The sequence below is a fragment of the Carettochelys insculpta genome, chromosome 2 (genome assembly GCF_033958435.1).
Source record: "Carettochelys insculpta isolate YL-2023 chromosome 2, ASM3395843v1, whole genome shotgun sequence".
NCBI lineage: Eukaryota > Metazoa > Chordata > Testudines > Carettochelyidae > Carettochelys > Carettochelys insculpta.
The window spans coordinates 211,803,158-211,825,103 of NC_134138.1; the positions used below are offsets into that span (position 1 = coordinate 211,803,158).

Sequence of the window (21,946 nt, forward strand, 5' to 3'; positions counted from 1 at the left end):
TATGCCTCAACTAAAATCACACCATCCTGTGATCACATTGACAGACGTTAAGTATCGTTGAGTTGAGGAAGGATTCTCAAGTTTTCTGTAATCACATGTTCAGACTATCTTGTGTGCCTCCCCTTCATTTGCCAGTGCAGAACATTGCTGTGGGAATTTCACAATTACTTTCGTGGAAAAAAGATGTTAGAAAAACATTCTGTTTACATATGGCTGTCTTTAATGCGATTTAGCAGCTTGAAATGAAAACCACCAGCATAATATGATGAGCCAGCACTGTGTGGATGACTGTCGAATGGAGTGATGGGCAGCCAGATGTTGGGAGTGGGTCGTATGAGTGGGTCTCCTTTATGTCAGTGGGCTGCAGCAACCCTTGTCCCTCTGGGGTTCCACCTATAGCCCCGCAGACTCTGTGTGCCCCCATGCCTCTTGCACCATGGGGCACTGGAGCCCTGCATTTTTTGCTCTTCCCCAGCACATTAGGAATGCCATGAATCTGCTGATTTGTGCTTGTCCCTGCTCCTCCCCTTTTCCTGACAGAGGTGCAATGCCACAAATCAGCTGTTCATGGCTTTTCCAGCTCTGGGAGGGAGGGGGGTGGGGACTAATATGACCCAGTGAATTCGTGGCACTTGTAAAGTGTTGTGGTGAAGTGGGAGGACTGGAAAGAGCAGGGCTCTGTTTCCCTGGTGCACGAGAGGTGCGTGGCGGGGAGTGGGACAGAAAGAGGCTCCTTGGGCCACAGGTATAACCCAGGTAGGCTGCTTATGGCCCCTGGATGGCAAGTTGTCCACCACTGATCTATTGCTTTATGAACCGCCTGTAGCTCATGGATAAAGTTTAGGACCCTGTGAACTAGTAGATAGTTTTCATTCTGCGTTCTTACTTCACTAGTGACTTAATAAGGTGTTATGAGGCACCGTGTTCCTGGTGCTATATAATATGTCAAGAATGATGGAAACTTCTGATCATTAAAGTTCTATGGCACTACGGTAGAACCTTAACGTTACAAACTGACCAGTCAACAATACACCTCTGTTGTTATGCAATCAGGTAGCAGCAGAGACTTTATTTTTTTTGAAAAAGCAAACATAGTACTGAACTTTGGTAAACATTAACTATGAAATATAAAGGGAAAACTTTTTTTTTAAATATCTTAGTTAAGGACCCTGTATCTGTGCTTGTTTCATTCAAATTAGAATGGTTATAACTTCTGCATAGTGAAGTTTTGAATCTACATTAAGTCAATGTTCAGTTACAAACTTTTGAAAGAAACGTTTTGTTCAGAATTATGAACTTGTCAGAATTAAAGCAACATTCGTTCCTGAGATTTTCATAACTCTGTTTCTACTGTGCTTTGCAACTGTTGTTGTCATCTTCTTCTATATTCTGCTCAGTTCTGCTTTTGTGAATCTTTTCAGAAACCACATCTTAAGCCTGAGAGACTTTCTTTATGCACTAAAAAATATATGTAGGGAAACATTCTTTATAGACTGGAAGGAATGGGTTATTTGATTTAATTCTATTGGTCATTGCCACCTCTACCTTCTATCTGTAACTCTCTAAAGAGAGTATTTTTGTAAGATAAAAATTGTTGTGAAGATTACAAAGGTTTTAACAAAACATGTCCATTCACATCATGAAATTAAAAGGCTTTATTTGTATGTTCTTCTGTTAGTCCTGCCTTTGGTGGCTCTCAACCTTGGTAATTATATGGTTTCCAGCACATGGAAGAGGCTCTTCTGACCAGTTTGGCTATTATTTTTTATTTCGTTACCCAAGCTTTTTGTTTCTATCAAAATGCATGTATTAGAGTTGGGTGGTCATACAGAAAATGCTTTAAAACACTTTCTCTTCAAGGGAAGTTAATAAGTGCCCTTTGTGAAGAGTGACCCCACGGGTTGTGGTTTCTCACTTTTGCGCTAATTGGTGGGCAAAAATCTTTGAAGAAGCAACCCTCTGATTTCATCCTGTTCAGTATCTTATAAAGGACAAAAGTTTTAGTTTTGATTTAACAGACACTCCACAGAGGTGGATCAAACTCATTCAGCCTTCACATTTCACCAGTGTTCACATGGTTTCATTCTTGTACCTGTTGAGCAAAATTCATGGTGCAGCCTGTGGGTGACTACTGCATCTGGTGCTGCTGTAGTTACTATGCAGGAATAAGTCAGTCATTTCCGAGGGAAAAACTTCTGGATACAAATTAGCACTATTCTTCACTTACGCTAACCATGCTTGTTGTTAACAGGCTCCTGATGATGTCCCAATAAGCAACCTGAATAAGGAATTTACAATAATATATTTTTATCTTGTCTGCTTAAAAAAAAAATCCTAGCACCTTTGCATAACTCTGGGGAATCTGAATGTCTGGCTTACCCCAGAGGAGCAGATCGTTCCTCTGCCAGGATGGACAAATCCCTCCTTCCTCTTTCCAAAGTAGTGCCAATTCCTACCTTACCTCTACCTATATTTGTCCTTTACAGCCTTCCAGGGTGATTGTTCCTTCTCTTTAAGCAAGAAAAGTAATGTTTCTCTCTTGCAAACTTAATATTGATAGTTGATGCAGGAATTGTAGAGGATGAAATATCTTATGAGGGAGTAGCTGGACTTGTTAGGAGTCAGATTTTTCAAAATGGGTAATTTGCATGTGCTGACTACGTGAATTAATAGCTTGCACATTAAAACTGAAAGATAATTCTGTAGGGTCTGTTGATGAGGAGAAGCTATTTTGGCAATGGCTTGAAGATTTTTGTTGTTTGATTGTTTTATTGACAATGCATCACTACACAGGCTGTTCCTAGCAAGAAATTACATCCCTTTAGATTCTTCAGGTGGCTTTACATGTTCATGGGTATGTGGTTTGTGTAGCCTTAGGGTGGATTCAGCATCTGAAAAGTAGCCAAGAAATCTACTCAACTGTTTGATGCCTTGTGGCTCTAAGTTGACTAGGAAGTTGAGGTGCCTCTTAAAAGTTACAGATGTCCTTACAAGCATTCTTTTATGGAGCTTATTTGGCAAGAGATTTGATAAAGCAGCTGGAAAAATTGGTATCCAGGGAAAATGATATCTAAACATATTCTCCTAAATAAAATTTTCCTTCACTTGTTAAGATGTTTTTCTGCAATCTCATTTGAGCTTTCTCTGTAGTAATACAGTCTGTCAACTGTCAACATGGACTGCTGTGGACAACTTTACAATATTCCAAATCCATTTTGATTGTTGTTTCTTTAGAGGGAAAATAGCTTTGTGGTGTTTTGAGCTTAGAACAAAGTTCTTTAAGAAGAAATGTGAACAACAGCATGGATATAAAGACAGATCCAAATGAAGATGTTAATTTCTTTACACCAGTGTTTTGCTGGTTTGTGGGTTCATTTCCTGGTTCTATCACTGCTCCTGCTATATGACTTTGGGCAAGTCACTTTGCTAGTTTTCTTCTTTGCAAAATGGAGACAACCTTTTTCTTTCCAATGTGAGACTGAAAGATGAAAAATGCTATGTAAGAATTAGGCATTAGTCCTGAATATCCCTTCTGTTGACTTTATCTTCATGATTTGCTTAGGTATACAAACGGTTTGTGACCAACAAACTTGAAAGGTGGAAACTACAGGGAGAGGGCTGGAAAAAATTATACTGAGGTTAACTTTGATATAAAAATTGTGGCCTTATGCCTTAGCTGGCGAATTATTATCAGAGCAGATGTGTGTCAAGTTCTGTTTTTCAAGAAACAAAAAAACCAGTCCTGTAGCACTTTAAAGACTAACAAAATAATTTATTAGGTGATGATATTTCATGGGACAGACCCACTTGTTCAGATCTGGAAAATTCTGATAAATGAAAACTGAGATAAAGAAACTTTGATAGAGAGAAAAAAATGAAATAAAACTGATTAATCAGCTACATAGACAGAAGTCGGGGTAGAGGAGAGAGAGGGAAGAAAAATACTTACTGCAAGTGTTTAGTAAGTTAAGTGGTCTGCCTGGGATCACTATGAATATCAAAGATGGGGAAACTGTCCTTGTAATGTGTAAGGTAATTGATCCCTTTGAGACAGAGATGTTAAGTATTGAACTTGAGAATGAACTCCAATTCAGATGTCTCCCCTTGTAATCTGCTATTAAAGTCTCTCTCTTTCAGAATTCGGGCTTTCAAGTCTTGAATTCTATGGCCTGCTCCATGGAAATTCTCACTGACAGGTGTATTCAGATTCCTAATGTCGAATCTGCATCCATTTGTTCTCTGGTGAAGTGATTGTCCAGTTTTATCCAATATACATAACAGGTTGGCATTTCTGGCACATGATGGCATATGTCACATTGGTGGGAGTACAGGAATATGAGCCCCTGATTGTGTAATTGATGTGATTAGGTTCAGTGACTGAGTTTCCAGTATAAATATGTGGACAAAATTGGCAACAGGGTTTTTTTTTTCAGGAAAAAGTTCCAGGATTAGTATTTCTGTGCAATGGTGTGTGCTAGTGAGAATTTTCCTGAGGTTAGGTGGTTGTCTTTAGGAAAGGACAAGTCTTTCACCTAGGGTGTGCGTGAGAATGTAGCATCATATTCCAGTATAGGTTGTAGATTGTTGATGATGTGTTGGAGGAGTTTGAGTTGGAGGCAGTAAGTGATGACAAGTGTGTTCTCTTATTAACTTTCTTGAGCCTATCTGGAAGTAGCTGGTTTCTGGCTATTCATCTGGCTCTGTCAGTCTGTTTTTTTCTCTTCTCCTGGTGTGTAATTCAGTTTTACTAATGTTTGGTAGAGCTCTTGAAGTTTTTTGTTCTCTCAGTAGGATTGGAGCTGTTGCAGTTGTATCTAAAGACTTGACTATAAACGATGGATGATGTGATGTGTCCTGGATGGAAGCTGGAGGCAGTTGGTGGGTTTCTGGTAGAGAGTAGTATTGGTTTGCCCATCAGTAATTTGTTCTGTGGTGTTCACGAAATGGATCTATTGTGTGGAAAGATCGAGGCTGAGATTGTTGGTGGGATGTAGGTTATTGAAATCTCTGTGAAATTCTTCAAGAGTCTCTTTACCAAAGATTTCAGTAACCTTACAATTACCATACGCATTGCAAAGACAGTTTCCCCACCTTTGATATTGGTAGTGATCCCAGGCAGCCCACTTAACTTAATAGACACTTGCAGTAAGTAATTTTCTTCCCTCTCTCCCATACTTCTGTCCTATGTAGCTGATTTGTCAGTTTTTATTTCATTTATTTGCTATCTTTCTGTTACATTCTCTTTCTCAGTTTTCATTTATCAGAATTTTCAGATCTGAAGAAGTTGGTCTGTCCCACAAAAGGTCATCACCTAATAAATTATATTGTTAGTCTTTGAAGTGCTACAAGACTGGTTTTTTGTTTTGTGAAGATAGACTAGCATGGCTACCTATCTGTTGAAAGTTCTATTCTTGTTCGTGCTACACATAATTATTGTAACATGCTAAATTCTTCATCATTGCATAATGTACTTTTCCAAAACTAAGTATTGTTGGTTTTGTGACTTTTATTACAGCCTGACTAAAGGTCCATTGTCCATTTCTTATATACAGATGCAACAGCTATTGCGTCTTGAAGCATACAAAAAACCATTCCTTTGTGGGTTCCCATGAGATGGTCATGAATTTTTTTGGAGCTTCTGGTAAGCTGAAGATTTGATTTTGGCTTTCTAGGATTTCCATCTATTGCAAAGTGGTCTCTCAAACACTTTTTCACCAAATCCCTAAGAAAGATCTTGACAATTCTGCTCTCTCACAGTTGGCTTACTAGTTCTTATATGTTCAGTTAATTTGAGAAGCTTCAGTCTATATCAAGCAAGAATTAGTATTGATTTTTTCATCAGTAAAACATAAAATCATGCCCCATTTCCTTATCAGGATGATTTCAGCCCTTATTTTGCATTTGGAACAAAGTGTTATATCCACAGCAAGTACCTTCATGCCCTTGGGATGAAGAGTTTTGCATAACTATATGAAGAAGATGCTATTGTTGTATTCAGTTTAATGGTAGCAGTGAGAGTCCCAGAACATTTTGGAGACATGGTGAGTGAGTTAATATCTTTTTCTGGATCAACTTCTGTTTCTGAGGGAGACAGGCATTTGACCCACACAGGGCTGATACATCAGGTCTGGAAAAGATACTCCAGGCACCACAGCTGAATGCAGCATGGGACCCAAATATTGAATTTAGGGTTTACTGCAAAAATCTGTAACCCATTAATCCCCTCTTGTTCTATGACTACAGAGGTTTTAATTGACCACACCATCTTGAATTGCCCCTTGGAATCTGTGCTAAATACAAATGTTAAGCAGTGTTTCACCTTGCGTTTAGTTATGACGCTGCAAGTACCTTTTTGAGCTCTGAATAAGAGCTCTGTGTAGCTTGAAAGCTTGTGAGTCTCACCACCAGAACATGGTCCAGTTAAAGGTATTGCCATCTTGTTTCTCAGAACAAGACACTGCAGTTTAAAATGTTAAATTACCTGTTTCCTGTTTTAGAGCCCTACAATCTTTATTCTCTCTTAGGGCATGTCTTCACCATTTTTGTCAGCAAAGCACAGAGATCACTCAAGCAGTAACATGACCAAAATCTTGAAAAAAGGCTAGCTTCAGGAACAAAAAAAACGTTGCCTTCCCAGAGGGGCTTTTGTCCCTCCCACTTCCTTTCCTGTCAACAGTTGTGAAATGTGTATAAATAGGCTGATATTGTTTATTTTGTCCGTTGCTCTGTGCAGATGCATGATGAAGATACTTGGTGACATTGGATCTCCTTGTCTCATACCTCTACTTGTTTGGAAGTTGGTTTGAAACTTGAGGTTCGTGGATGATATAGTTATCATTGAGGAAGATGAGGAGAAGCTAGTGAAAATGGTGCAGGTCCTAAACGAAGAGGGGAAGCAGTACGGACTGATTATGAATATCAATAATACAAAAGCAATGGTATTTGGAGATAAGGAACTAGGAAGGTAGATCAGTGTAGATGGTATTGAACTAGAAAATGTAGAGAAGTTCACATATCTGGGGAGCAACATATCATATGATCTATACTGTAAGAAGAAGATTGTGGCTAGAATAGTGAAAGCACAAGCAAGTTTGAAGGCGATGCATAAGATCTGGAAAAGCAAAGCAATTAGCTTAGGAATGAAGCTGAGCGTCTTGAAAATGTGTGTATTCAGCAGCATGTTTTATGGATGTGAGACAAGGGTGATAATGAAAGATTCGAGAAGAAGAATACTGGTGTTCGAAAGGAGTTGCTATAGAAAGATTCTGAGAATAGTATGGATGCAGAAGGTCACCAATGAGGAATTATGTAGAAAGATACAGCTGAAAGAGAACCTGTTGCAGAAGGTTAAAAAACGGAAGCTACAACTATTTGGGCATATTTGCAGAATGAACGATGAACAAAAAATCAAGACCCTGATATTTGGCATAATGGGCGGTTCAAATAGGAGAAGCAGACCCCACAGGGAATGGATAGATGATATAGTAGATTGGTGTGGAAATCGTCTACAGAAACCAAGCCACTCTGCACTGGACAGGAAAAGATGTAAAAGAATAGTGAGAGAGGCATGAGACACCAACTGGCACTGAGCTCATGGTTATTGATGATGATGATTGTTGATTTTAGTGAACTCCACGAGCTTTCTGTCTGTGCCCAGGTGGCCGCTCTAGCCAGCACTCTGAACTCTACTGCTCTGCAGACAGATAGTCAGAATCGCTGTGTCTACACTTGCATTCCTCTTTCGAAAGAGGCATGCAAATGAGGGAAATTGAATATGTAGATGAGGTGCAGATTTACATATCTGGCACCTCATTTGCATATTCTTTGAAAGTATACACACACCATCTACACTGAAAGAAGAATATGCAAATGAGGTACCAGATATATAAATCTGCACCTCATTTGCATTTTCAATTTCCCTCGTTTGCATGCCTCTTTTGAAAGAGGAGTGCAAGTGTAGACACAGCCATGTGTCTTGCCTCCCCTACAAGCCCTGGGAACTTTTAAAATCCATTTCCTTCAGGCTGCCTCTGTGGAGTGCTCTTATGGTGAGTCTTCTCAGGGAATCAAGCTGGCTATCATTCCAAATGCTCACCTGTGTGGAGAACTGCTGAGCTTTTTGATCTGATCAGTGTATGGGGTGAAGAATCAGTCCTATCACAACTGTGAGGGACCCCCAGGCACTGGGATGCTTATGGGCTCACTTCTCAATCCTTTTGTGACTAGGGGTATGATGAAGACACCCTTCAGTTCAGAGCTAAGATAAAAGAACTACACCAAGCATGCCATAAGATGAGGGAGTCAAACGAGCATTCAGGTGCTGCACCCCAGACAGGCTATTTTTATAAAGAAGTGAACAGAATCCTGAATTTAGACCCCATGGCCACAGCTGAGAGCCCTGTGGATACTTCAGCCAGGTGCAGTGTCAGGAGACACGGGTTAATCCCAGGCAAGAAGTACTTAATGAAGAGGAGAAGCTGGGTGATGACATGGGGCTGGCAGTGGGATCACCCCATCTTGGAGGCAGCCAGAAGCTGTTCCCCAGTCCTGAGGCTCATTGCTGTGGCAAGGTGGGATGGTGCTATTATCAGAATGAGTGCGCCATCGATTGCCCCTCCACAATTCAGAAAATGCATTTCTGCACAGCCAGCCACCATGTCTTCTGCATTTCTGAGAGTTGCAGTCCTATGCAGCAAATGCATTTTATTGCCCTATGGTGATGGCCCAGTGGTAGGATTCCCCATTCTGAACTGATTTGCAACTGAACAGTAGCAATTGGGGTTGCCAGCTTTCACAAAGCTCTCATTCTGGCATCCTTGTGCCACACGTTGGGAGCCAACTCAGCGCACAGCTTCAGGAAAGTTGCTTTAGGCATCCTAAAATTCTCTAGCTACTGTTCTTCACCCCACACCAACATGTTGATGTGATTCCACCACTCAGTGCTGGTTTTCCTGGAGCAGAAGTCTGGGATCCATGATTTCTCATAGCAGGTGCTAGAGTGCAGAGCAGGCATTGGCAGTTTCAAATGGCGTACAGGTAACCCTGAAGTACTAGGAAGGCTTTGATGCTGAGAAGTGGCAGATGGGATGTTTTCAACATTCCCAGGATACCTTGTGCCACATTCTGCGTTCCCACAGTTCCCAGTGATTGAAGACACCAGGCACTGTGGTATGCTTATATACGTTGTTTTGCTCTTCTTTCCAGAGGAGAAGTAAAAATGAGTCCACAATGTGTCAACAGAAAGTGGCAATGTATACGTGATTTGGTGACTTTCTTTTTTTTTTTTTTTTTTTTTTTTTTTGGCTTCTGCATGTTGACATTATTTTTGTTGCTGAAACATTGCAGTGTAGACATATCCTTAGCCCTCAGTTAGTGATTCTGCATCAGAGATGTACAGGAATGTCACAAGCATTGTTTGCTTAGAAGAATAGATACCACAATGACTAATTTGCGTACATGTAGAAGAGGAAGGGAAATGAAGCTGGTGTGAAGGGATGTAAAACTAAATACACAGAGGAGAGAGAAGTCTTGTTAGGGACATCTGGATTATTCTTCCCAAGAAGAGGAACTTTTTACTGGGAATATGTGCTTAAACAGTATATTAAAAATATTTCTTTTCACCCCACAGTTCAACATTGTCCCCACTCTGTCTGACTTGACTTATATATTACTGGAATACAGGAAATGCCACCTTACTGGATTAAAAATTACTTACATGTGCCTCCTGAATCCTGCTGGCTATTGTAGTCTTGAGGAATAAGCAGTACGGTGGATTAGGACACACGTCTTATCAGCTCTTGACAGCATCAGAGCTGGCATCTGGAGTGGAGCTGGAGCTGGCAGAGGGCTGCAGCAGGTGGTCTTGAGCAGCAGTATTCAACAGCAAGGTGCAGCTGATATTGTTTCAGCTTGAGAACAACAACATAAGCCTGATGCAGCTGGGAACTATGTATTCCCATCCAATACTGGGGCTGGAAGTAGAAGTCTTCCAGTTGGTATGAGGGACTCGCCCAATGAGCCGAAGACTTGTTGTTTAGGTAGCCTGAGTGCCTTTCCTATATGTTTTTCTTTAATATATTTTTCAAGGTACATTTCTTATGTTTCTGTTCTACATTTTGAGATAAGACATTGAGAATGGCAATTTCTTGTGTTTTAATATGGTTTCTGTATGTTTCATTTTGCTGCCAAAATACATTATTGGTTTGGAGCTTTTTAGACCGTCTTACCAGTATGAAGGAATTCTTTCAGTTCCTTTAGTTTCTTAGAGATTGACTCAGTTAATACTGTCATGTTTGGGCCAATCACAGCAGGTAAGGTTCTGGATCTGAACTACAGGAAGGAAATCTTGATATCCCCTAGAGTTAGAATACATTCTTAGATCTTAAAGACAGAATTAACTGATAATGTTTGAGAAGAGGACATATAGGGTCCATTAATTCCTTTCAAATGTATTGTGTTCACTTTTCATTTTAGAGAATGGTTAAGACTAGCTGTGTGTATTATTTAAAGTAGTGTAAATAAATGCCATAGTTATGGTTTGTTGAATTTTTTTTTATTTCATGTTGTTCATACTGTAGCTTTCCCTGTATTGAGATTAATGAGGAGAAAAAGGGTAAGGCATTTCTGTTATGGCCAATTTATTTAATTTCAGACTGTATTATCATTTGGTGAAAGCCCTATTGATTAGCCTTCATAGCTTTACAGAGCTTTTCTTCTAAGCACTTAAAGTTTGAGTTGTCTCAGTCCCATAGGACTGAAAAGAAAGCTGTTAGTACCATGAAATTCATCTGTATGTTTCCAACAGCTTGAAGCTTCTTCTGAGAATGTGGAATATTAGCACATTAATGTTATTAACCCATTTTGTACAAAAATACATTTGGAAGCAAAATATTTTTTATATCATCAAAGTCTTGGTGGTTTCTTCCATATGAGTACAGTTTCTTAAAGCTGAAAAATGTGTTGTGCTGAACAACAAACAGATGCTGCTCTAACAATGCAATACATTATGTACAAAAAAATCTGTTTTAATCATAGATGCTGATTTAATGAGACAAGACTAGCTTACATCAAAAATGGATTTAGGGTGTGATTTTTTTTTCTACATCATTAATAGATCTGTGGTACCTTATATACTCTAAATTTGAAAGTATACTATAGTTTTATATTATATTCTCCTTGGTCCTAAATCTGCCCTATATAATACTCTTTTTCACTCTTTATATTTTGAATTAAAAGGCATATACTAGTAAATGTGTACTGTAGTTAATTAAAATGTATTTAAAATAATATATATTCCATAGGTCTTCACTTACTTTATTGTAAGTGTGAGAATAATGAATCTTTCATTTTTTGTTTTGTTCTGTGTTTTACTACTTCTCCAAACTTGTCCCATCCAATGTCTTTGTCTTATGTTTATCTTATAGGATACATTACAGTTTCTATCTAATGCTGGTACTAATTTATGGATCAGAGGGATAATATTGATCAACATGCTCAGTTCGCATATGAGCCTTTTATCTTGAACACACTCCTCACATTCTGGAAATGTTTTATTGTTGCTATCCCTCCAGTTTTAATTTGTAATGCTATGCCATGAATATTCTGATTCCACATCACTTACCAGATCTAATCCTTGAAATTCATCTATCACCAGATATAAAAAGTGATTGACAATTTTACCTTTAGATAAAGTCTGATCATACTATACTTGAAGGGAGAGAGTGTGTGGGTGGGGGAGGGAGGAGGAGGAAATCTTCTTATTGTATTTCTAATTCAACTGAACCCAGCAGAGTTAAATGTAGTTTGGATGCACAGGGAAGAATTAATGATTGGAAGATACAGAGTTGGTAAATTATTTATTCTGGCCCTGAGGAAGCTGAAAAGCTGAGTGAAAGACTAATAAATCATTTGTGGTAGTGCTGGTTGTCACTTCCAATTATTTTAGACGGTTTTGTGATAAACTGCAGCACCTGCTAGATATCCCCACACCATCCCTTGATGCTTGCCGTGCAGCTTGTTCAGTCGATTATCAAAGGCAAGTTTGTCTTAACTTTCTTTAAGCTGGAGAGAGAATTACTCTTCCCAGGAACCCCAAGCCCCATCACTTGTAGCTCCCTTTTCATTGCATATGTACACTAGCTACAATACGTAATGTACAAATGTCTGAGGGTGGTGCTGTAAAATTGAGCTATTTGCTGTGGATCCAGAGGTGTGTGCCTGAATCCAACCAATGAAGGCTGTTTTTGTTTTCTCTTCCTTCAACAAGCAACTGAAGGAACACATTATACCGTATCTCCATTATAACTCTAATAAGGCTCACTTCAAACCACTAAGATGGCTCTTGATTTGGAAGGGGTAAAGAGGCCTATCCACTTTCAAAAACACCCTAGAGGTTGTTTGAAATTGCAGAGCAGACTGGGAATTCAATTTCAACTCATCTTGTCACCTGCTGGCTTCTCTTCACGTTCTTTCAGGAAGCCACATCTAGAATACTTATTGCCTGCAAAGAGGAACTATTTTGATCCATCCCCTGCTCTGGCAAATTGAGGAAAGAAAAGCTGAGATAAGTAAGTTGAGGAAAGAGAAGAAAGAAACTGGATGAGGGAACCGCAGTAGAGGAAGATAACTGAAAAGTGTGGGAAGGATTTTAGAGAAGGAGAAATTGAATAGCAGGAAAAAAATGGAGGTAGCTGGCCTCAGGTCGAGTGGGCTGTTCTGCAGTAGAATTGTCTGCATTTTAGAACTGGAAACTACAAAAATATTAAACAGATACATACACGTTACTCACAAGGGGCTTCTGGATTGGTGGTCTCCTTTGCAAAAAAAAATTATATATATATTTACAAGATAGTACTCAACGCTCATTAAATAGCTTTTCAGTTAAAGATAGGGACTGCTGTATAGGAAAGAATTCAAGAAAATATGGTTCCTGTCCCTCTCTGGGGTTCAAAATTATTGTTCCCCAAGTCCAGCTTGTGGCTCCAGGAGGGTTTCCATAAATCCAGGTTTAGGAACATTAGTTCGGTCAACGAGCTTTGTGAAGACAGCTTTAACCAGCTTTTGTTGCCAAAAAGAGAGTTAGAAGAGAATCAAATAATCAGCTTGACGTGGCAGCAGCTAATTCACACATCCCCATTACTGGAGATAAAAAATATATATTTTTTTCATGCTTGGATCCAAAAGACTAGTTTGTGTGCCCTAGATAGTGTACTATCTGTCATAGGCATAGTGTAGAATCTTTCAGAAGTTCTTTCATTGTCTGCCTGATCTTGTCCATCATAAAAAAAAAAAAACCACACAAAATACAAGTAATTCACAGCTACCTTCTTGAAGCCATAGCTTCAGTTCCAGAGAATTAGAGGAGTTTTTGATCTATTTCACTGTCCCAAGAATCATAGGAAATGTTCATACGTCTTTGGTTTGGAGAGTAAATCTTTTTTTCTTGGTCTTCAGGATGTTAGTCTTCAGGACAGAGTCTGAGTTGTGATGTTCCGGTGAATGATTATCAATGTTTGTTCATTTTTTAATCTCAGTATGCATCAGTGCTTATTCTGTACCATCCAAAGGCTATTCCATTTACACTGACTACAATTCCAAGAATGTTTACCAAGATCGTGGCACTGTTGGCAGCTGAATTAAGGAAGCAGAGGTTGCATGATAACTGCTTGTGACAAACTTAAGCAATTGGTCACACAAGTGATTAATAAAATTTGCAGCATCCTGGACCTCAGAAATTGGATATTAAGTGAGAAGAAGAACTCTGTTATCTTGTGATTGGGCTTTTGTTTCTGGATACATGTTTCCACTTAGCTTTTCTAGCTCAGAAGAGACTAATCTAGTGAAAATCTTACTGATTTTCCTGAGGAATACGAAGGCATGGATCTGTCTACAAATTTTAAGCTCTGAAGTAGTGAATGCTGAAGGAGGTTCAGGAGCCCATTCCTGTATTAAATCCCTTGCTTTCTGCAGATAATTCTCAAACAGGTTAAGGAAGAGAACAGAATAGCTTCTTTGAGTGCAGGGAAGCATGTTCCAGATGCCATTAAAGTACGCTCAGCTAAATCAATGGAGCAAAGAGCAGTGGAAGCTTCTTCGGCAGAAGACTGAAAAATGGCTATCGGCATATCTGTACAACTTTGTAACCACTAGAGAAGCCTGTTACAAGCAGGTGTTAAGAACTAAGCTTTCCCTGTTTTTTAAATGTATATCTATGTGAGTTTATAGAATCATACTAGCATAACTCTGGAAGGGACCTTGAGAGGTCATCTAGTTTAGTCACTGGTCTCACAACAAGACTTCTGTTTTTATCTAAACAGCTCCTGACAGGTGTTTGTCCAGCCTGCACTTAAACATCTCCAAAAATGGAGATTCAAGAACCTTCTTAGCAACTTATTTCAGTGTTCAACATTTCTGACAGGGAGGCTTTACTAATGTCTAACCTAAACCATGCTTTCTGCAATGTGGGCCCATTGCTTCTTGTCCTATTCTCAGATGTTAACAACCATTTTTCTCCCCCCCCCCTTGTAAGCTGTTATCATGTCCCCTCTGTTTTCTTCAAATGAAACGAACCCAATTCATTCAATCTTCCCTCTTTCAGTCTTCTAGCTCTTTAATAATTTTTATTGCTCTTTTCTGGACTTTTTCCATTTTGTCCACATCTTTCCTAAAATGTGGCATCCAGAACTAGACAGTGCTTCAGCCCCAGCCTAATCAACACAGAATAGAGTGAAATAATTACTTCTTGTCTTACTCCAAAACTGCATCCTAGAATGAACTAGTTTTTGGACAAGCATTACGCGGTTTAACTTGTGGTCTGCTATGACCTCCAGATTTCTTTACACAGTACTCCTTCCTGTGTAGTCATTTCCCATTTTGTATGTTTGCAACTGATCTTTCCTCCTGTGGCATTTGTCTTTTATTGAATTTCATCATTATTCAGACCATTTCTCCAGTTTGTCCAGATCATTTTGAATTTTCATCGTATCCTCCAAAACACTTGCAACCTCTTCCAGGTTTGTATCAAACAAAAACTGTAAGTGTACTCTGTATATCATCATCTAACTCATTGATGAAGATGTTGACTGGAAGGAGACTCAGAACTGAGCCCTGGGGGATTCCAGTCATAATGGCTTTAAACCATTGATAACTGCTTTCTGGGAACAGTTTTGCAACCAGTTTTGTGCCCCTCCCTCATAGCTTCATCTAGGTTACATTTCCATAGTTGTTTGTTTATGAGAAAAACATGTGAGACAGTATCAAAAGCCTTACTAAAGTCAAGGTATACCATATCTACCACTTTCCCCCATTCACAAGGCTTGTAACTGTGTCAAAAAAGGCAGATTCTTGACAACTCCATGCTGTTATTTATCACCTTATTATCTTTAGATGTGTGCAAATTGCTGCATTATTTGATCTGTTACCTTTCTGGGAATTGAAATCAAGTTGACTAGTCTGTAATTTTCCAGGTTGTCCTTTTCCCCCTTTTTTATACCTGGGCACTGTTTGCCATTTTCCAGTCTTCTGTCTTGCATGACTTTAATGGCTCAGATCGCTTCATTCATTTTCCTGAATATTTTGGGATGTATTTCATCAGGCCCTGGTGACTTGAACACATCTAACTTGTCTAAGTAATTACTACTTATTTCCTATTTTAACCTTTGATACAACCTTATTTTTAGTGGTGTTCACTATGACAGATGCCCAATCACCAACATCCTTCCTTGTGAAAACCGAAACAAAGTAATAGCTTCTGCCATTATTGCATTTTCTGTTACTGTCCCCTCCCACTCATTAACTAAGAGGCCTATCCTGTTCTTGGTCTTTCTCTTGTTTCTAATGTATTTATAGAATCTTTTTTGTTACCTCTTATGTTTCTAGGTAGTTCTGTGCCTTGGCCTTTCTGATTTTGTCATTGCATATGTGTGCTTTTTGTTTGTAATCATTATTTGTAATTCGATGTGGTTTCCATTTTTTGCATATAGCAATAAATGTCCACTTGGTGGACCTGGTAGTAGAAATAAAACATACTGTTTTGAAAGATCCAGTCATTTGGGCTGGTTTAGAAAATGAAAGAAAAGGGAAGGTGAATTTTTCCTCATCTTTTCATGTTTTCCTATGAGCGCAAACCACGCTGCTGAAGCAATTAGTAGATGACTGATACAAGGTTTGGTTTACAGTATTAGAAATTGAAAAAAACAAACAAACCTTGAATTTGATGGTTGCCCGTACATGGCCATTGTTCTCAAAATTTCAACTTCCCCATGTAAGTAGAAGTATGTCATCAACGAGAGAATTGATTATTTTGGGAGCAAGGTACTATCTCCTGCCATGATATCAAAGATTTTAAAACATTAAGTAAGGAATATTTCCTTTGTATCTCCTTAAGGAGGAGGAAGGTGGAACTTTCCAATTAGGTGATCAAGATTAGTTTGGGTGGGCTGAACTACACAAAGTGGAGATGATGTTAAAGGAACTGAATCACAAAAAACTTGGAATGCTAATGGAGACAGGCAAGGGAACAACATCTGAACGGATATTTGTTCAGCTGTTTGTTAGATTTGGGAGACATTCCCAAGAGCTGGAAAATGGCAACTTCTGCGTTTGAAAACAACAAACACAAACAACCCAGAAACAATAGGGCCATGGCCCTAACATCTGCTATGGGGACTCTTGGAAATTATTTTAAGACTGTGGTAGAAGTACATCTGGAAAAGCTGTCTGAGGATAGCCAGCTTTGTTTCAGACATGACAGGTCATGCTTATCTAATTTGTTGGAGTTCTGTGTAGATATTACTGCCATAATAGATGAGATGAGAGAAATTTCTTGGATGCAATGCACTTACTGTTTCGAAGAGAATCTGGCTACAAAATTATGGAATAGGAAATAATTGTGTACTGGATAGAAAACTGACAAAAGCTGGAGACACCATCTCTCCTTTTAAACGAGTTCTCCAACTGGTGTGCTACAGCAGCATTTTTGGTTGGAAAATGGTTACTACATAGATAATCTTAGGAGTCAGTTTGAGATTTTTGTTTGCAGTAGAACAACAGTGATTCTTTCTGTGTGAATCCTAATCAACGAGTCACAAATTATGCTGTTGGTTTCCCTACTTCTGGCAACAATCACAGCTGTAGGACAAACGTTAGAGGATGTACTGGCAAAGAGCCTCAGAGATGGAGTGAGATTGAGTAATATCTGTCAGGTGATGTTTTTCTCATGCTTTCCACAAGGAGAGAAGTGTGTTGTGTCTTTTTTTTTTGTTTTTGGTTAGGGGTATTTTCTTCTGTTTCCTTAAAAATATGTGTTGCTGTGTATTTTGTGTATCAAGTACATGCTCCCTGCACTTGAAGTTGGGAGATGGCAAAGTTTGGAAGTACCTAGATCTTAAGGAAGATAATTCCATAGACCAGACTCAAGAAGTTCTGTTTCTCACACAGATAAGCATTATCCTTACTTTAGAGAGTTCTAGCATGCTGGAGGAGCATAGTTCCAGATCATGATCTTTGTCTCAGACCTTCAGGTGATCTTTTAGACACCTTGGGCACAGACATTTGACGGCCTTTAAAATTAGCACCAGCAGCTTGAACTTTGTTCACTATTCCATGGGAAGCCAATGTAGAGAGTGGAGAACAGGTTTTATTGTGCTCTTTATAGCTAGTGTTTTGCCAAAGGTATAGTGCAGCTTTCTGAACTAGTTGAAGTTTTCCAAGTTTAATGCTTTCAGCCCAAGCTTCACATTGCTGGAGTTCATCCATGCTATTTAAAATGAGGAAACGGACCACTGAAGTGGTTTTCAGCTGCTGGTTGCAATAGAAGTGTTCCTTTAACAGAATATTTGATAATGAAATAAAGATGTAATTATATAGATAATTACTCATTTAATATTTTTTGTTAAACATAGTAGGTTTTAAGGGAGTTTGTGTGTTACTTTTAAAAATACCTAGCTTCACAAAATTTAAGAAAAGCATCTTAGGTTGAATCTTTGAGCAAAGGAAGCTTTTCAGTTAATATTTGTCATCAGGGTTCTACTTCTGTTCCATATAAGGATCTCTTGGCTTGATTATGAAGGTACTTATGGTGGTGAGTAGAATACAGGCAATGGATGCCTAACTACCATAAGTGTAAAATAGCAATGTTGATAGTGAGACATAGGTGAGGCAACTAGACAAAAGTTCCTTAGCTGCTGTAATGTGAAGGGTATATGCTCCAGATGGCTCTCTGCACACCCAAGAAGTACCTCCTGCTTCTACTGTGCTGGTTTTAGCAGTGTAGTATCCTGCTGCCAGAACCTTTTGCTGCCATGTGTAAGCTACACACTGGAGTGACAAATGCGTACACAGCCTGCTTTAACTGTGGTGTATCGTTACAGCCTGTGTGTATAGGCCCCGTACTATATTTGCTGCTGTAACTGTAGACAAGCATGTGATGCAACCAAAAATTCAATTATCTAGGGTAGTACTTGTTAAGAATCATGTGTTAGTTATTCCCCTCTATTTGGCACTGGTGAGGCCACATCTTGAATATTGTGTCCGGTTTTGTGTCCCCCAGTATAAAAAGGATGTGGATTTGCTGGAGCGGGTTCAGCAGAGGGCAACAAAAATGATTAAGGGGCTGGAGCACAAGACCTATGAGGATAGGCTGAGGGATTTGGAATTGTTTAGCTTCCAGAAGAGAGGACTTAGAGGTGGTTTAATAGCGGCCTTCAGCTTACTGAAGGGGAGCTCTAAAGAGAAGGGTGAGAAATTGTTTTCAGTGGTGTCAGATGGCAGAACAAGGAGTAATGATCTGAAGTTGAAGAGGGAGGGGTGTCGTCTTTATTTTTTGGCTTGCTGAGATTTTGAACATTGCAGTTACTGAAGACTTATGATTTTAATGATGCATGGACACAATATTTGTAGAGTGTAATTTGAGTGCCAAATCATACATTGTGTCTTGAGAATAGTGTGAAATCACATGGAACTACTTAAACTCACCAGCAGCTTTGGGAGGAATTTCGTATTAACCAGGTTATAGATAGACATCATTTTCACTGCTTGAGAAAGTTTCTTTTTAGATGTATTTATGAGGTGTTTTACTTGGTTTCTGGGGCAGTGAAAGCTACATCTTGAAGAGGAGGAGGTGTGTGTTGCACAGTTGTAGAGTATGATATTGTTTATTCTGGTAAGTGTAATAGAACAGTGGTAGTGTTAAGTTCCAGATGGAACTTTAATCTGGCTTCTGATTGAACCAATGTCCTTGTAGAGTCTCTTAGCATCTGTTTTGGAAATGTATATGATATTCAAAATTTGTACCAAATTAAATCACCTTCATGCTTTAATTCAGTTTTTCTTTGTTGAGAAATGTATTGTCAACCATTTTATGCCACAAACTAAAATCTATGCTGAATGTATTATTTATTTTGGCTATTAACCAGTTATTCAGCTACTGTGATTGAATATCAAATTACTTCAAGTTTACATTAGGAATAGAAAGTTTCCAATAGCAAATATGATCTGATAACTTTTGCTATGAACCTCCCACCCTGAAATTAAATTAATTGAAATATGTAGCACAAACCATTTCTGTTCGTTTACATTTTTATTTATGAAAACTGTATGAGATTTTATGTTTCTAGATATTTCCTGAGGGTTAAGTTTGAGATCTGTTTCTGACATTTGCATTTCATGAGCAGTCTTGGAAAAGTATTGAAAGCATTTAGTCCAATTCATTTAACTTGTGTGAAATGTGTTAGTTCCTCTTATGTCTTAAATGCTAGCAGTTGTGATTTTTGTATGTCCTTTTCTTCCAGAAGTTTGCTACATTTAATGACCCTTTAAAACTGTTTTGGAAATGCCTCCCACTTCCTCTCCCTTTAAAAATACATACTGTAGCTGTTTTTGATAGGTGCTCCATTAACAAATATGGCCACATGCTATTTGCTAGATTTAAAATAATTGACATGATGCAGTACAAAGCATTTCTTTTGACACCATAATATTGCCTGGCAAACTTCAGTAGTTCGACTTAAAAAGCCTGAAATCCTTTGACTTTCAAGATAAAAGTCTGAGATTTTAGTATACTCTTAGACTCCTATTGAATTTTCTATCAATGGGAACATTTTATTCAAAACCTAACAGTGCAGATTGCTCTAACCTTTGTTGAGTGGTGAGCACTTTTGTAAATCTAGTCACTCCTTTCAGGTACCTAAACAGGACCTGTGCTCTTCTGGAAATCTGGTCTGTCGTCTTTTACCCATGAATGCTAAATGATTACTATACTCCTTCTAGCTTTCATAAATAAGGCCTTGTCTTAAGATAGTCTGTGCTTCCTCTGCTGTGTGTGTGTTCCCCATCCCTACTTGCATCCTTTCCTGTCTTCCACAGCAGAAACTGACTGACTTTGTTGGCAGTTTGGCAAAAAATGCTGATTCATTGAAGCTACGCTTTCCAAAAAATTTCATTGTGAAACCTTTGCTAGACAGATTGGCTGAGTGGTTAGGGTATTGGGCTTGAATGTGGGAGAGACAGGTGTTCAAGTCCCTTTGCTCCCAGATTGGAATGGAAACACTGCTCTACACAAGATGAGACCTGACCGTGAGTCTCCTGGACTCATAACTTTGCTGCCAGGCAATGATGTGACATGTTCATGTGTTTTCATTCAGTAGAGAATGAAAATGTATTCTGAAACCTTGAAAGTTGCTGAGAAATGAGTGCTGTCCTCTGGTCAGCAGTAGTTATTATCACATACCTTTTAGGGAGTAGTAACAGAGAGTAAGCTGTGCTAGTCTATACACTGTCAAAACAAAAAGCAGTCAAGTAGCGCTTTAAAGACTAGCAAAATAGTTTATTAGGTGAGCTTTCATGGGACAGACCCACTTCTTATGGGTCTGTCCTACGAAAGCTCACCTAATAAACTATTTTGCTAGTCTTTAAAGCGCTACTTGACTGCTTTTTGTTTTGACCTTTTAGGGAGGTTATTGCATTTCCACCGCCTTGTCCCTGTTACTACTGCATAGGGAAGTGGAATATTCCTGTCTGATCTCTGACACAGGGAAGCCAAAAAAAGAATCTTAGTTTCCTGATCTTGCTACAGGGCTCCCTCTTGGGTATGAATAACATATATGCTGGTTCTGCTTAAATCTGCATCCCAGTGGGCATGAAGCTAATACATACCATTATACCTTTACCTTTAGGGGTGAAGAAGGGGCTGAACACATTTCCTAAGGTGGATCCAGAGACCTTTTTTCTCATTCGGCCTGCTCTTGGTAAGGTGAAATTCTTCTTATAATTGCTTTTTTTATTTGTAAATACTGAATCATATGAGAATTACATTATGTTGCACATATGGCTTTTATTAATTATAAAGAGTAATAAAAAGTTCCTTTAAAACGAATGACACGAGAACATTTGTCCATTATTAGAATGTAGCAATAAGATACCATCTTATGCTAATTGGTACTAACTGCAGCAGTGGTACAAGTTCGTCACTTCTAAATTAGGATTTCTACCTGAGTTTTTAAATTTGTCTTTTGAACATATGTATATGCGTTCAGGTTTAGCAAAAGACAATTACTTATGTTGCTTTGGACAATTGATTAAAGCATAAAATAAATGCAACAATATACAAAAAACCCCACAGTGTAGCCCTACAAAATACAATAGTTGAATAGCCATAAAGCACAGATAAAGTTACAAAAATTGCCCACTTTTCTTATACATTCTCTCATTGTTTTTCCTTAAACCCCATCTTAACAACATGAACCATACAGCATGTCCTCCAGACAAAGGGATTTGGGCTATTTTGGTTAATATGTGGAGCGTATTCCAAGAGGAAAGTGCTTTCAAGTAACTGATCTCCTGCTTTTGAGCGGAGATGATATGCCTCCTTAGAACTTATTGTCATAATTAAGGAGGAGGTACATGGGATATCTAAGATAGAATAGTCCTAAAAGGTTTAAGTTTATGGGTT

At 38.7% G+C, this 21,946-nt stretch overlaps 1 protein-coding gene across 1 annotated transcript in view; it reads left to right on the forward strand.

Annotated features, from left to right (window-relative positions):
* Positions 1 to 21,946, forward strand: part of TBC1D5 (TBC1 domain family member 5) — a 560,176-nt gene that overhangs the window by 65,306 nt on the left and 472,924 nt on the right. The window contains exon 3 of the mRNA XM_074984496.1: positions 21,171 to 21,242. The gene's annotated coding sequence lies outside the window, so the exon portion shown is untranslated. The remainder of the gene's footprint in view (positions 1 to 21,170; positions 21,243 to 21,946) is intronic.